At 37.6% G+C, this 13616-nt stretch overlaps 1 pseudogene; it reads right to left on the bottom strand.

Annotated features, from left to right (window-relative positions):
* Positions 1-12413: 12413 nt before the first annotated feature.
* Positions 12414-13035, bottom strand: LOC123815526 (annotated as a pseudogene).
* Between the last annotated feature and the right edge of the window lie 581 nt (positions 13036-13616).

Here is a 13616-nt window from a genome sequence, read left to right as displayed (position 1 = left end):
CTATCTTTACTGATTTGGGGGGACATCAATTGGCCTATCAAGTGTGGAGAAAGGACTGGTCAGATCTCCAAATATAATTGTGAACTTCTCTATTATGGTAGTGTCAGTTTTGCTTTATGTATTTTGAAACACTTTAATTAGGTGCATGCATATTTAGGCTTGCTATGTCCTCTTGATTAACTGACCCCTTTATCATGAAATGTATCTGTTGGCAATATTCTTTTTCTTGGATTCTGTTCTCTTTATTAATATAACTCTTTCAGCTTTCTTTCAATGTTGTTTCATGGCATATCTTTTTTCAGTCCAATTATTTTTGGTTAATTGTGAATCATGTGGTTTAGTCCTACTTTTTTTTTTAAATCTAGTCAGATAATTTCTACCTTTCAGTCTCTAGACCAACAGTTGGCAAACTATGGCACACAAGCCAAATCCAAACCCAGCCTATTATTAAAAAATATATTTTATTGATTATGCTATTAGACTTGTCCCATTTTTGTCTCCCCTTTATTCTCCTCCACCCTGTACCACCCTCCCATCATCATTCCCCTACCTTAGTTCATGTCCATGGGTCATACATAAAGTTATTTGGCTTCTCCATTTCCCATACTAGTCTTAACCTTCCTATGTCTATTTTGTACCTACCATTTATGCTTCTTATTCCCTGTATTTTTCCCCCACTCTATACCCCTAACCCTCCATGTGATCACTATTTCTGTGAATCTGTTCCTATTCTAGTTGTTTGCTTAGGTTTTTTTGTTTTTTAGATTCAGTTGTTGATACTTGTGAGTTTGTTGTCATCTTACTGTTCCTATTTTTTATCTTCTTATTCTAAGTCCCTTTAACATTTCATGTAATAAGAGCTTGCTGATGATGAACTTCTGTAACTTGACCATATCTGAGAAGTACTTTATCTGCCCTTCCATTCTAAATGATAGCTTTGCTGGATAGAGTAATCTTGGATGTAAGTCCTTGCCTCGCATGACTTTGAATACTTCCTTCCAGCCTCTTCTTGCCTGTAAGGTTTCTTTTGAGAAATGAACTGACAGTCTTATGGGAAAGCCTTTGTAGGTAACTGTCTCCTTTTCTCTTGCTATTTTTAAGACTCTCTCCTTATCTTTAGTCTTGAGTAACATAAATATGATGTGCCTTGGTGTGTTCTTCCTTGGGTCCAACTTCGTTAGGATTCTCTGAACTTCCTGGACTTCCTGAGAGTCTATTTCCTTTGCCAGACTGGGGAAGTTCTCCATTATTTTTTCAAATAAGTTCTAATTTCTTGGTCTTCCTCTTCTCTTTCTGGCACCCCTATGATTCAGATGTTGGAACGTTTAAAGATGTCCTGGAAGTTTTTAAGCCTCTCATTTTTTTAAAATCTTGTTTCTTCATTCTGTTCTGGTTGAATGTTTCATTATTCCTTCTGGTCCACAGTGTTGATTTGAGTTCCAGTTTCCTTCCCATCAGTGTTGGTTCCCTGTACATTTTCCTTTATTTCACTTAGCATAGCCTTCATTTTTTCATCTAATTTGGGACCATATTCAACCAATTCTGTGAGCATCCAGACTACCAGTGTTTTGAACTGTGCATTGATAGGTTGGCTATCTGCTCATCATTTAGGTGTATTTTTTCTGGACCTTTGAACTACTCTTTCATGTGGGCCATTTTTTTTCCTCAGTGTAACTATTATGTAGTAAGGGGTGGAACCTTAGGTGTGTAGTTCTTTTGCATATGGCCATTATTAGTTTGAGGAATGCTGCCTCTATTCCCAGTTTGCTAAGTGTTTTTATCATAAATGGGTGCTATACCTTATTAAATGCTTTTTCCCCATCTATTGATATGACCATATGATTTTGTCTTTGTTTTTGTTTATATCATGTATTACATTTATTGACTTGTGAATATTTTACCATCCTTGCATCCCTGAGATGAATCACATTTGGTCATGGTGTATGATCTTTTTACTGTATTACTGGATGAAGTTTTCCTATATATTGTTGAGGATTTTAGCATCTGTGTTCATCAGCGATATTGCCCTGAAGATTTCTTTCTTTGTTGTTATCTTTACCTGGTTTTGGGATGAGGATGATGCTGGCTTCATAGAAAGAGTTTAGGAGTATTCCATCATTTTGTATTTTTTGGAATAGTCTGTGAAGGATAGGGGTTAGCTCTTCCTTAAATACTTTGTAGAATTCTCCTGTGAAACCAGTGCTTTTTTGTGTTGGGATTTTTTGATTACTGGTTCAATTGCATCAGCTGTTTTTGGTCTGTTCAGGCTCTCTACTTCTTCATTCAGTAATAGATTATATTTTTTTCTAGAAATTTGTCCATTTCACCTAAGTTTTCAAATTTCTTGGCGTATAGTTCTTTGTATTTCTGTGGTATGATTTGTAATCTCTCCTCTTTCATTTCTGATTGTGTTTATTTGGGTCCTCTCATTTTTGTTCATCATGAATCTGCTTATAGGCTTGTCAATTTTGTTTATCTTTTCAAAGAGCCAGCTCCTGGATTTATTGATCCTTAGAATTGTGTTTTTAATCTCTATGTTTAATTCTGCTCTGATCTTGGTTATTTCCTTCCTTTTACTTGCTCTGGGCTGTCTTTCTTGTTGTTTTTCCAGTTCTTGTAGATATAAAGTTAGGGTGTTTATTTGAAATGTTTCTGTGTTTTCTAGGTAGTCCTGTATTTCTATGAACTTCCCTCTCAGGACTGCCTTTGTTGTGTTCCATAATTTTTTAGTTGTTTTGAGTTCATTCTCATTTGTTTCCAGAAACTTTATTTCTCCTGTGATTTCATTCTTGAACCATTCATTTTTTAATAGTGTGCTATTCAATCTCCATCAGTTGGAGTGTTTTTTACTTTTTTCCTTGAGGTTAGTTTCTAGTTTCAGTCCATTATGGTCAGAGAAAATGCTTGATATCATTTCAGTTTTCTTGAATTTGTTGAGGCTTGTTTTGTGTCCTATCATGTGGTCTATCTTTAAAAATGTTCCATGTGCATTTGAAAAGAATGTGTATTTAGCTTCTTTGGGATGGAGGGCTCTATATATATCAGTTAAGTCCATTTGATCTAGGGCATAGTTCAATGCCACAATATCTTTGTTGATATTTTGTTTGGAAGATCAGTCAATTTTTGACAATGGGGTGATAAAGTCACCCACTATAGTTGTGTTGCTGTCAATATCTTTCTTGAAGTCCTCTAAGATTTTCTTTATGTATTTGGGTGCTCCTGTGTTGGGTGCATATATGTTTACAATGTTTATGTCTTCTTGGTGGATTCTTCCCTTGAGTGTTATGTAGCGACCTTCTGGGTCTCTCTTTATGGCCATTTTTTGGAAGTCTATTTTGTCTGATATAAGTATTGCCACCCTGGCTTTTTTTTCCTGTCTGTTTGCTTGGAAAATTTGTTTCCAGCCCTTCACTTTCAGTCGTGTAGATCTTTTGTTCTTAGGTGGCTCTGTTGTAGGCAGCATATATGTGGGTCATGCTTTCTTATCCATTCAGTTATTCTATGTATTTTGATTGGAGCATTTAATCCATTTATGTTTAAGTTTATTATTGATAGGTACTTATTCATTGCCATTTATGTGCCTGTGTTTCTCTCTGTCTCTCTGTTCCCTCCTTCCCTTTAGCATCTCTTGCAGAACTGGTTTGATGGAGGTGTATTCTTTTAGACTTCTTTTGTCTGGGAAGCTTCTTATTTGGCCTTCTATCTTGATTGAGAGCCTTTCTGGATAAAGTCGTCTTGGTTGCAGACCTCTGGTTCTCATTACTTGGAATATTTCTTGCCATTCCCTTCTGGCTTGGAGTGTTTCCATTTAGAAGTCAGCTGCTAGCCTTATTGGGGTTCCCTTGTATGTTACTTCCTGTTTCTCCCTTGCTGCCTTTAAGATTCTCTCTTTGTCTTGAAATTTTGCCATTTTAATTATGATGTGTCTTGAGGTGGGCATCTTTGGATTCCTCTTGATTGGGGCTCTCTGTGTTTCCTGGATTTGTGTGACTTTTTTTCTCATCAAATTAGGGAAATTTTCCATCATTACTTTTTCAAATAGGTTTTCTCTCCCTTGCTCTTCTTCTTCTCCTCTGGTATCCCCATTATATGGATATTATTACGTTTCATATTGTCCTGCAGTTCTCTTCATCCCTCTTCATTTTTCTCAGGCTTTTTTCCTTTTCTTGCTCTTTCTGAGTGTTTTTTTCTATTTTGTCCTCTAGCGCGCTGATCCGATCTTCTGCTTCATCAATCCTGCTTTTCATTCCTTCTACTGTGTTCTTCAGTTCAGAAATTGTATTCTTCATTTCCTCTTGGCCCTTGTTGATAGTTTCTATTTCCTTTTTCATTTTGATATTGTTTGCAGTAAGTTCTTTGTAGTTTCCCTGTAATTTCTCGTAGCTCATTGTGAGTTCATTGAGCTTCCTGATAACCATTGCTTTGAACTCAACATCTGATAGTTGAGTTGCCTCTATTTCATTTAGCATTCTTTCTGAGGCTTCCTTCTTTCCCTTCATTTGGGGATTGTTTCTTTGTTTTCTAATCATTCGTGACATTTTTCTTGTTAGCCTCTGTTTCTTAAATTGATCTGTTCTAGTTCCCTGGGTTTATGGTGTGAACTTCTGTGGTAGAATACCTGTGAGATTCAGTGGTGCAGTCTCTTTTGAGTATCCTGGTGTTCACAGCTTCCCCCTACTCTTTTTTGTAATCAGTTGGAAGTGTAAGGCAAAATGGTTTAGGACAGAAGGGAGTATTCTATCATATTTACAGTAGCAGCCAGTAGAGAAGAGATAGGAGATCCTTTAGATATGTATTTTGTTAACCGTGATCTTCCAACCCACTGGCCACTTTTTAGAAAGGATGGAAAGAAGATAAGACTCTTGTTGGGGAGGAAAGGATTGTGAGTTGGATCTAGAAAGCAGTGAGGCTGTGGGATGACAGATTCTGAGGTAGGGTGAGAGTAAAGAATAGTAGATAGGTGTAGTGTGTGAGAGAATAGAGTTAACCACTACAGTAATAGACTTCGGGAAACTGAAGTGGGCTGAGATGTGGGAGGGGTGTTGTGTAGTATTTACAATTATATGGAATAGGTCTTATTTACAGTAATATTAGAGCAACAATCATATGACAGAATCTATGAGATCTAGATAACAAGAATAGGGAGTATAGAACCTTAAGTAGTGTACTAATGGAACACAAATGAAAGACAGTAAATTAGCAATATGCTATGAAATAGATAACAGGGGAAACCTGTCAAACAATACAGTATAACCAGGCAAGCAAAGAAGACTATACAGAATGAAGAGGAATACCAAAATACTATTAAAATAAAAAATGTAAGAATAATGAAAAAAGGTAATACAAATATGCAATAACTTGCAGGTTCAAAAAAACAGGAAAAAAAAGCAGAAGATGGCATGAAGAAAAGATAAATTTGGAAAGGAAGGAATAACACTAAAGTGAAAGAAAGGGAAGCATAAGGAATTGAGAGATATAAAAATAATCAGAATTAAAAAATAAAGTTACTTTAAAAAAGATAAAATCAAACAATCTAACAAACAAACAAACAAACAAACATCTCTTGTTGGTTTCTAACTGGCCAAACCAGTTTTTCTGGTCTTGCTGGCTTCAGCAGACTGAGGGGCGATTGGAGTGGCTTTTCTACCTTCCCAGTCTGAACTCAGTCAGTCTCTCGAGTACTGTCCCCAGGGCTAGCCGTGCGGTCTCCCCAGAGCTGGTCTGGTGCCTCTCTGCAGGGTCCTGTGTGTGGGTCTGGGCTCTCCTGAGCACACTCTCTGGAGCTCACCAGTCTGGGCTCTGGTATCCTGCAGAGCACTGGCACCTTTTCCGGATTCACTGTGTGAGCTCTGGAGATCCTAAGGGGCACACACTTCCCTTGAGTTCACCACCGTGGGCTCCAGGATCCTGCAAAGCCCCCACACCTTTTCCGGATTCAGGGCTGTGGGGTCTGGTTGTTCCACAAAACCACACTATCTCTGGGTTGTGGGCACAGGTGCATGACCAGGCCACCCTGGGTCACACAGGCTGGGGCTCACAATCTTCCCAGGGCTATGTGTGGGTGCTCGCAGGCCTTGTGTGATTGTCTCTCAGTCCTCACTTCCCTCTCTGTGCCTTCAAGCAACGAGGCCTCCCCCGGTGCTGCTCAATCCTTGTTTGGCTGTGGAGGGAGTGGTCGACCCAGGTCTCCGGAGTGCCCTGAGGCAGACCCGGGAGCGCTGGGCCTGGGGGCTGCAACCTCCCTGGTCCCCACGCTGATCTCTGGGCCCTTATTATCCTGAAGCAGTCTCCTTAGTGTCTGGTTTTTCAATGTCTGCTATAATTTTTTATCTCCAATTTTCATAAATGTTGTCATATTGTTGGCCTTTTTCTCTGTTTCTCCGTAGATCGGTCAGTTTTTCTCCCGTTTTTAGGGAGAAGAGGAGTCTGCTGCCTCCTACCATGCTGCCATCTTCCAAGTCCCCTGTTCTATGGTTTATAATGTGCTTATTAAAAAACCTTATCAATGTCTTCCAATAATTGTTATACAACTTCACATATAATGCAAATTATATTACATTATGATAAAAATATATTACAACATGATAATTCCATTTCCCTTTGCCATCTTTTTTCCTATTGTCATGTATTTTATTTCTAAATATGTTTAAACCACACATACTTTTCTTTCTTTAAATGGTCAATTATATATTAAAGGAATTATGAAATAAAAAATATCTTTTTATATTTACTTGCAGATTTACTATTCTGGCACTCTTCAGTCCTCTGTGCATTGAAATTTTTACCTAGTATCAATTTTTTTTCTGTGCTTGAAGAACCTTCCTTAACATTTTTGTATTGACTAACACAGCTCTGGAGTAGAATCCTTTCAGGTTTACTGCCTCAAAAACAAGCCAGAAAAAAGAAAAACTACAACTTTATTTCACCTTATTATTTTTTAAAAGATTTTATTTATTTATTTTTAGATAGATGGGAAAGGAGGGAGAGAGGGAGAGAAACATCAATGTGTGGTTGCCTCTCACGTACCCCCTACTGGGGACCTGGCTTACTAGCAACCCAGGCATGAGCCCTGACTGGGAACAGAACTGGCAACTCTTTGATTCACAGGTTGGCACTCAGTCCTCTGAGGCACACCAGCCAGAGCTTCACCTTATTTTGAAAGGTTTTACTTGCATAAAGAATTATAGTTTTATTCCAACATTTTAAAGCTACTATTTTGTTGTCTTCTTATTCATTGTTATTAATAGGAATTAATCTTTTATTTTATCTTTTTATTGTTCTATTACAGCTGTCCCAATTTCCAACATCCCTGTTGTTCCCCCTGCCCCTCCAACTCCACCCATGCTCCCACAGTCATTCCCTACCCTGTTCTCCATGTCCATGGGTCATTTATACCTGTTTGTTGATTAGACCCTTGACCTTCTTTACCTCTTATCCTCCACCCCCACCCCTGTGTCACTGTCAGTCTGTTCCTTGTTTCCATGACTCCGGTTCTATTTTATTCATTTTTTATGCTATTCATTAGATTCCATTTCTAGGTGAGATCATGGCTTTTGTCTATGGCTTCCTGGCTTATTTCACTTAGCATAATACTCTCCAGTTCTATACATGCTGTCACCAAAAGGTAAGAGTTTGTTCTTTCTGTCTGCTGTGTAGTATTCCATTGTGTAAATATACCACAGTTTATAGATTGTTTCTAGCACTTGGCTATTGTAAATAATGCTGCTATGAAAATAGGGTGCATAGATTCTTTTGAATTGGTGTTTCAGGGTTCTTAGTAGTGGAAATGCTGGATGAAAAGGTAGTTCCATTTTTAGTTTTTTGAAGAAATTCTATACCATTTTCCACAGTGGCTGCACCAGTCTGTATTTCCACCAACAGTGCACTAGGGTTCCCTTCTCTTCACAACCTCTCCGACACTTGTTTGTTGATTTGTTTATGATGGCCATTCTGACTGGTGTGAAGTGGTATCTCATTGTGATTTTAATTTGCATCTTTCTGATGGCTAGTGATGTTAATCATTATTTCATATGACTCTGGGCCCTCTGTATGTCCTCCTTGGAGAAGTGTCTATTCTGGTCCTTTGCCCATTTTTTTAATTGAGTTGTTTGTCTTTTGGTGTTGAGTCATATGACTTCTTTGTGTATTTTGGAGGTAAAACCTTTGTCCAAGGTATGATTGGCAAATATGTTCCATAATGTTGGTTCCCTTTTCATTTTCCTGCTGTTTTCTTTAGCTGTGCAGAAGCTTTTTAATTTGATATAGTCCCATTTGTTTAGCCTTTCCTTTATTTCCTTGCCCTAGATGGTATATTGGCAAAAATATTTCTGTGTGGGAATCTGACATTGTGGGAGGTGCCCCATCCAGCAGAGCACCTCCTGGCTGCCTCAGATGAGAAATAAATTGTCCCAGACAAAATCTTGCTGTTCTGGCAACAAAGAGGGTGGCAATTCCCTCTAGTGGGGAATGCCCCAAGCCCTTTTCCCAAATGGCCTTTATTGGGAATGGTATGTTTATGTGTACACAGCATACATGCATAACTCATCAATCAATGTCAAAAGGCTATAGTCATACAAAAACAGGTATTATCTATAGATAACAATTGAAGGAATACAGAGATTTGTCATAGGTCAGAATCTGTTAGTCATGCTGATACTAGAGGGTCTTTAAGACATATTTCATGAGATAAGGAGTTTATTCCATATGCCTTGAACTGAAAAATCCAGTTTATATCAACAGAGCTATACAAAGCAAAGAAGAACAGACTTCAAAGGATGCAATGTATTTATCAGGCCTGATTCCCACAGGAACCCTTGACATTAGAGTTGGGTTATGTCTGCCACCTGCATTACTTGGTTTTTCAGGGAAACTTACTAGCCCCTTTCAGAACCTGCTCTCGCAGGGCTGCAGCAATCTCTGAAACCACACAGAGTGTCCCCAACATGACATTTTACTGCCTATTATTATCTCTAGGACTTTTATGGAGTTGATGCTTATGTTTAAATCTTTTATCCATTTTGAGTTTATTCTGGTATATGGTGTAAGTTGGTGGTTTAGTTTCATTTTTTTGATGTACCATTTCACTTCTGCTAATACATTTGTTGAAGAGGATATTTTTACTCTATTTTATACTCCTTCCCTCTTTGTCAAATATTAATTGACCATGGTGACATGGGTTTATTTCTGGGCTTTTTATTCTGTTGTATTGTTCTATGTTTCTATTCTTATGCCAGTACCAGACTCTTCTGATTACAGTGGCCTTGTGATATAGTTTGATATCAGGTATTGTGATCCATCCTACTTTGTTCTTCTTTCTCAAGGTTGCTAGCGATGTTCAGGGTCATTTATGGTTCCATATAAATTCTTGAAATATTTGTTCTAGACCTGTGAAATATGCCATTGGTATTAAATAGGGATTGAGTTTATCTATATTGCTTTGGGTAGTATGGACATAATAATGATGTTCATTCTTCCAATCCATGAACATAGTATATGCTTCTATTTATTTGTATCTTCCTTAATTTCTTTCTTCAGTGTCTGTACTTTTCTGAATACAATCTTTTACCTCCTTGTTTAAGTTTATTCCTAGGTACTTTTTTTTGTTGTCGCTATAGTAAATGGGATTCTTTCCCCCAGTTTCTCTTTCTGATATTTCATTGTTGGTGTACAACAGTGCCCTTGATTTCTGAGTATTGACTTTGTATCCTGCTATTTTGCCAAACTGACTTAGTAGGTCAAGTAGTATTTTGTTGGAGCTCATAGGGTTTTTTATGAACACTATCATGTTGTCTGCAAATAATGACAGTTTTATTTCATCCTTTCCAATTTGGACGCCTTTTATTTCTTTTTCTTTTCTGAGCACTGTGGCTCCATCTTCCAATACTATGTTGAGTAAAAGTGGTGAAAGAGGGCTCCCTTGTCTTATGTGTGATGTTAGGGGGAAAGGTTTTAATTTTTTCCCTTTCAGTATGATGTTGATTGTAGGTTTCTCATATGTGGCCTTTATTATGTTGCGGTATGGTCCCTCTCTTCCCACTTTGCTGAGTGTCTTTATTATAAGTGGGTGCTGTACTTTATCAAATGCTTTTTCAGCATCTATTGATATGATCATGTGGGTTTTATCTTTCATTTTGTTTATGTGGTGTATTATGTTTATTGATTTGTGAATATTATACCATCCTTGTATCCCTGGGATGAATCCCACTTGATTGTGGTGTATGATAATTTTAATGCATTGCTGGATCTGGTTTGGCAATATTTGTTTAGGATTTTAGCATATATGTTCATCGGTGTTATTGTCCGGTAGTTTTCTTTGTCTGGTTTGGGAATTAGGGTACTACTGATCTCATAAAATAAATTTAGGAGTCTTCACTTTCCTGAATTTTGTAGAATATTTTGAAAAAGTTAGGAGTTAGCTTATTTCTAACTCCTGTAAAATTCTTCTATGAAACCATCTGGCCCAGGTTTTTGTGTGCCAGGAGTTTTTGATTACTGCTTCAATTTCCCTAGTTGTTATAGATGTATTCTGTCTTTCTGCTTCTTCTTGATTCAGGTTTGGAGTATGATATGTTTCTAGAAATTTGTCCATTTCACCCAGGTTTTCAAATTTCTTGGCATATAGTCATTTGTAGTCATTTCTTATAATACTTTGTATTTTTGTGGTATCTGTTGTAATTTCTCTTTTTTTCATTATCATTGAATTTCTTTGGGTTTTATCCCTTTTTTCTTGATGAGTCTGGTTAAAGGCTTGCTGATTTTATCTTTTCAAAGAACCAGCTCCTGGATTTATTGATTCTTTTCATTTTTCTTTTAGTCTCTATGTCATTAAATTCTGCTCTGATCTGGATTATTTACTTCCTTCTACTTGCTCAGGGCTTTGTTTGTTTTTGTTCCCCTAATTCTTGTAGATGTTGAGTTAGGTTTTTTATTTAAATTTTTTCTATCTTTTTTTCTTTTGGTACACCTGTATTGCTCTGGACTTCCCTCTCAGAATTGCCTTCACTGTGTCCTGTGGGTTTTGGGGCTGTTGTGTATTCATTTTTATTTGTTTCTAGAATCTTCTTCTTCTGTGATCTCATTGTTAACCCATTCATTGACAGCATCTCATTCAGTCTCCATGAATTTGAACGTTTTTGAGATTTTTGCTTTGGTTGGTTTCTAGTTTTAAGCCATTATGATCTGAGAGGATGCTTGATATGTTTCAATATTCTTGAATTTATTTTGTTCTTTTTTATTTTATTTTAATCATTGTTCAAGTACAGTTTTCTCCCTTTTACTCCCAATCCAGGCACCCACCCAACCCACCCCACTTCCCTCCCATTACCACCCTCCCCCTAGTTTTTGCCCATGTGTCCTTAAAATTTGTTCCTGTAAACCCTTCCCATTCTCCCCTGAAATTCCCTCTTCTCTCCCCTGTGGTCACTGTCAGTCTGTCCTCTATTTCAGTGTCTTTGGTTATATTTTGCTTGTTTCTTTGTTTTGTTGATTAGGTTCCTGTTAAAGGTGAGATCATATGGTATTTGTCTTTCACTGCCTGGCTTATTTCATTTAGCATAATGCTTTCCAGCTCCATCCATACTGTTGCAAAGGGTAGAAACTCCTTCTTTCTTTCTGCTGCATAGAATTCCATTGTGTAAATGTACCATAGTTTTTTTATGTATTCATTTACTGATGGGCATCTAGGTTGCTTCCAGCACTTGGCTATTGTAAATTGTGCTGCTATGAACATCAGGGTGCAAAGGTTCTTTTGTATTGGTGTTTTAGTGTTCTTAGGATATAGTCCCAGCAGTGGAATTGCAGGGTCAAAAGGCAGATCCATTTTTAGTTTTCTGAGGAAGTTCCACACCACTTTCCATAGTGGTTGTACCAGTCTGCAGTCCCACCAACAGTGCACTAGGGTCCCCTTTTCTTCACAACCTCTCCAACACTTGTTGTTTGTTGCTTTGTTTATGATGGCCATTCTCACTGGTGTGAAGTGGTACCTCATTGTGGTTTCAATATTCTTGAATTTATTGAGGCTTGTTTTGTGTCGTACTATGTGGTCTATCTTGAAAATGTTCCATGAGCATTAGAAAAGAATGTATGTTTTGTTTCCTTGGATGAAAAATTATGGGTATATCAACTAAGTCCATTTGATCTAGAGTGTTGTTCCATGCCACATTATCATTGTTGATTCCTTTCTTGGAAGATCTAACCAGTAGATCTTTGCCCTACTGTGAGTGTGTTTCTGTTGATATCTTTATTGAAGTCCTCCAAGATTTTCCTATATACTAGGGTGCTCCTATTTTGGATGCATATATATTTACAATGGTAATCTTTTTTTTATATATTTCAATTTTTCTTTAAAAGGACTGAGTTGTGTACAGGGGGGTTAAATGCTTTATAGGCAAGAAAAAAACTGCACTAGAACCAATTTATTCATTATCATCATCTCCTTCATCTTTCTCCTCCTCATCCTCTTCATCTTCTTCATCTTCCTCCTCCTCCTTCTTATTCTTGCTTTTTTTCAGCCTTGACAACTCCCTTTTTTTGTAGCATCAGGCTTTCCTTTAGCTTGGTATGCAGCAATATCATTTTTATTATTCCTCCTTCAGCTTAGCAGCCTTCTTTTCATAAGGCTGCTTGTCATCTGTAGCAATGTTATTCCACATCTCTCCCAGCTTCTTTGCAACATCACCAATGGATAGGCCGGAATATTCTCCTTTGATTTTTGGGCAATACTCAGTACAAAGTAAGAAAAAGGCTGAATGAGGCCTCTTGGGTGTATGGGGGTCCTTGAACTTCTCCCCACTCTTTAGGAGGAATATAAGTTTTCATTTCTTTCATAATGGGCCTTGTCCCCCTTTGCCATGTCTTCAAATTTTCCTTTCTCTTTAGCAGGCATGGTCTTCCACTTCTCTGACTATTCTTAGAAAACTCTGAGAAGTTGACTGAAATATCTGGGTGCTTCTTCTTGTGCTCCTCCTGGCAAGTTTGCACAAAGAAATCATATGATGACATTTTACCTCTGGGCTTCTTAGGATCTCCTTTCCCCATGTTTAATTAATTTTCCTCAGCGAGCACAGTTACCCAGTGTCTGTCCAGCTTGCACTTGCCCTAGTGCTGTCTCTATGGAGCTCAGTGTACTGCAATGGCTATCTTCAATGGTTATATCTTCTTGATGTGTTGTTCCCTTAAGTATTATGAAGTGTCCTTTATCTCTTTTTATGGATTTTTTGGTCATCTGTTTTGTCTAATATAAGTACTGCTACCCCAGCTTTTTTTATGTCCATTTGATTAGAATATTTTTTTCTTCCATCTCTTTACTTTTAGTCTGTGTAGATCTTTTGTTCTAATGTGGTATATTGTAGATAGCGTAGATGCAGGTCCTGTTTTTTATTCATTCAGCTCCTCTATGTCTTTTGATTGGAGCATTTAGTCCATTTACATTTAAGATTATTATTGATAGGTACTTATACACTGCCATTTTTTCCCTTTGTACTTATGGTCTTCTCTCTCACTCTCTCTCCTTCTTCATGTTCTTAAAGCAGTCCTTTGGCATCTCTTGCAATGCTGGTTTGGTGGAGGTGTATTCTTTTAGCCTTTTTTGGGGGGGGCGGGTGTCTGGGAAACTCCTT

Source organism: Phyllostomus hastatus, unplaced genomic scaffold (assembly GCF_019186645.2).
Source record: "Phyllostomus hastatus isolate PE091 unplaced genomic scaffold, TTU_PhHast_1.1 phas_contig_194, whole genome shotgun sequence".
Lineage (NCBI taxonomy): Eukaryota > Metazoa > Chordata > Mammalia > Chiroptera > Phyllostomidae > Phyllostomus > Phyllostomus hastatus.
The sequence above is the reverse complement of the archived record's forward strand: the minus strand, read 5'-3'. Positions and strand labels throughout refer to the sequence as shown.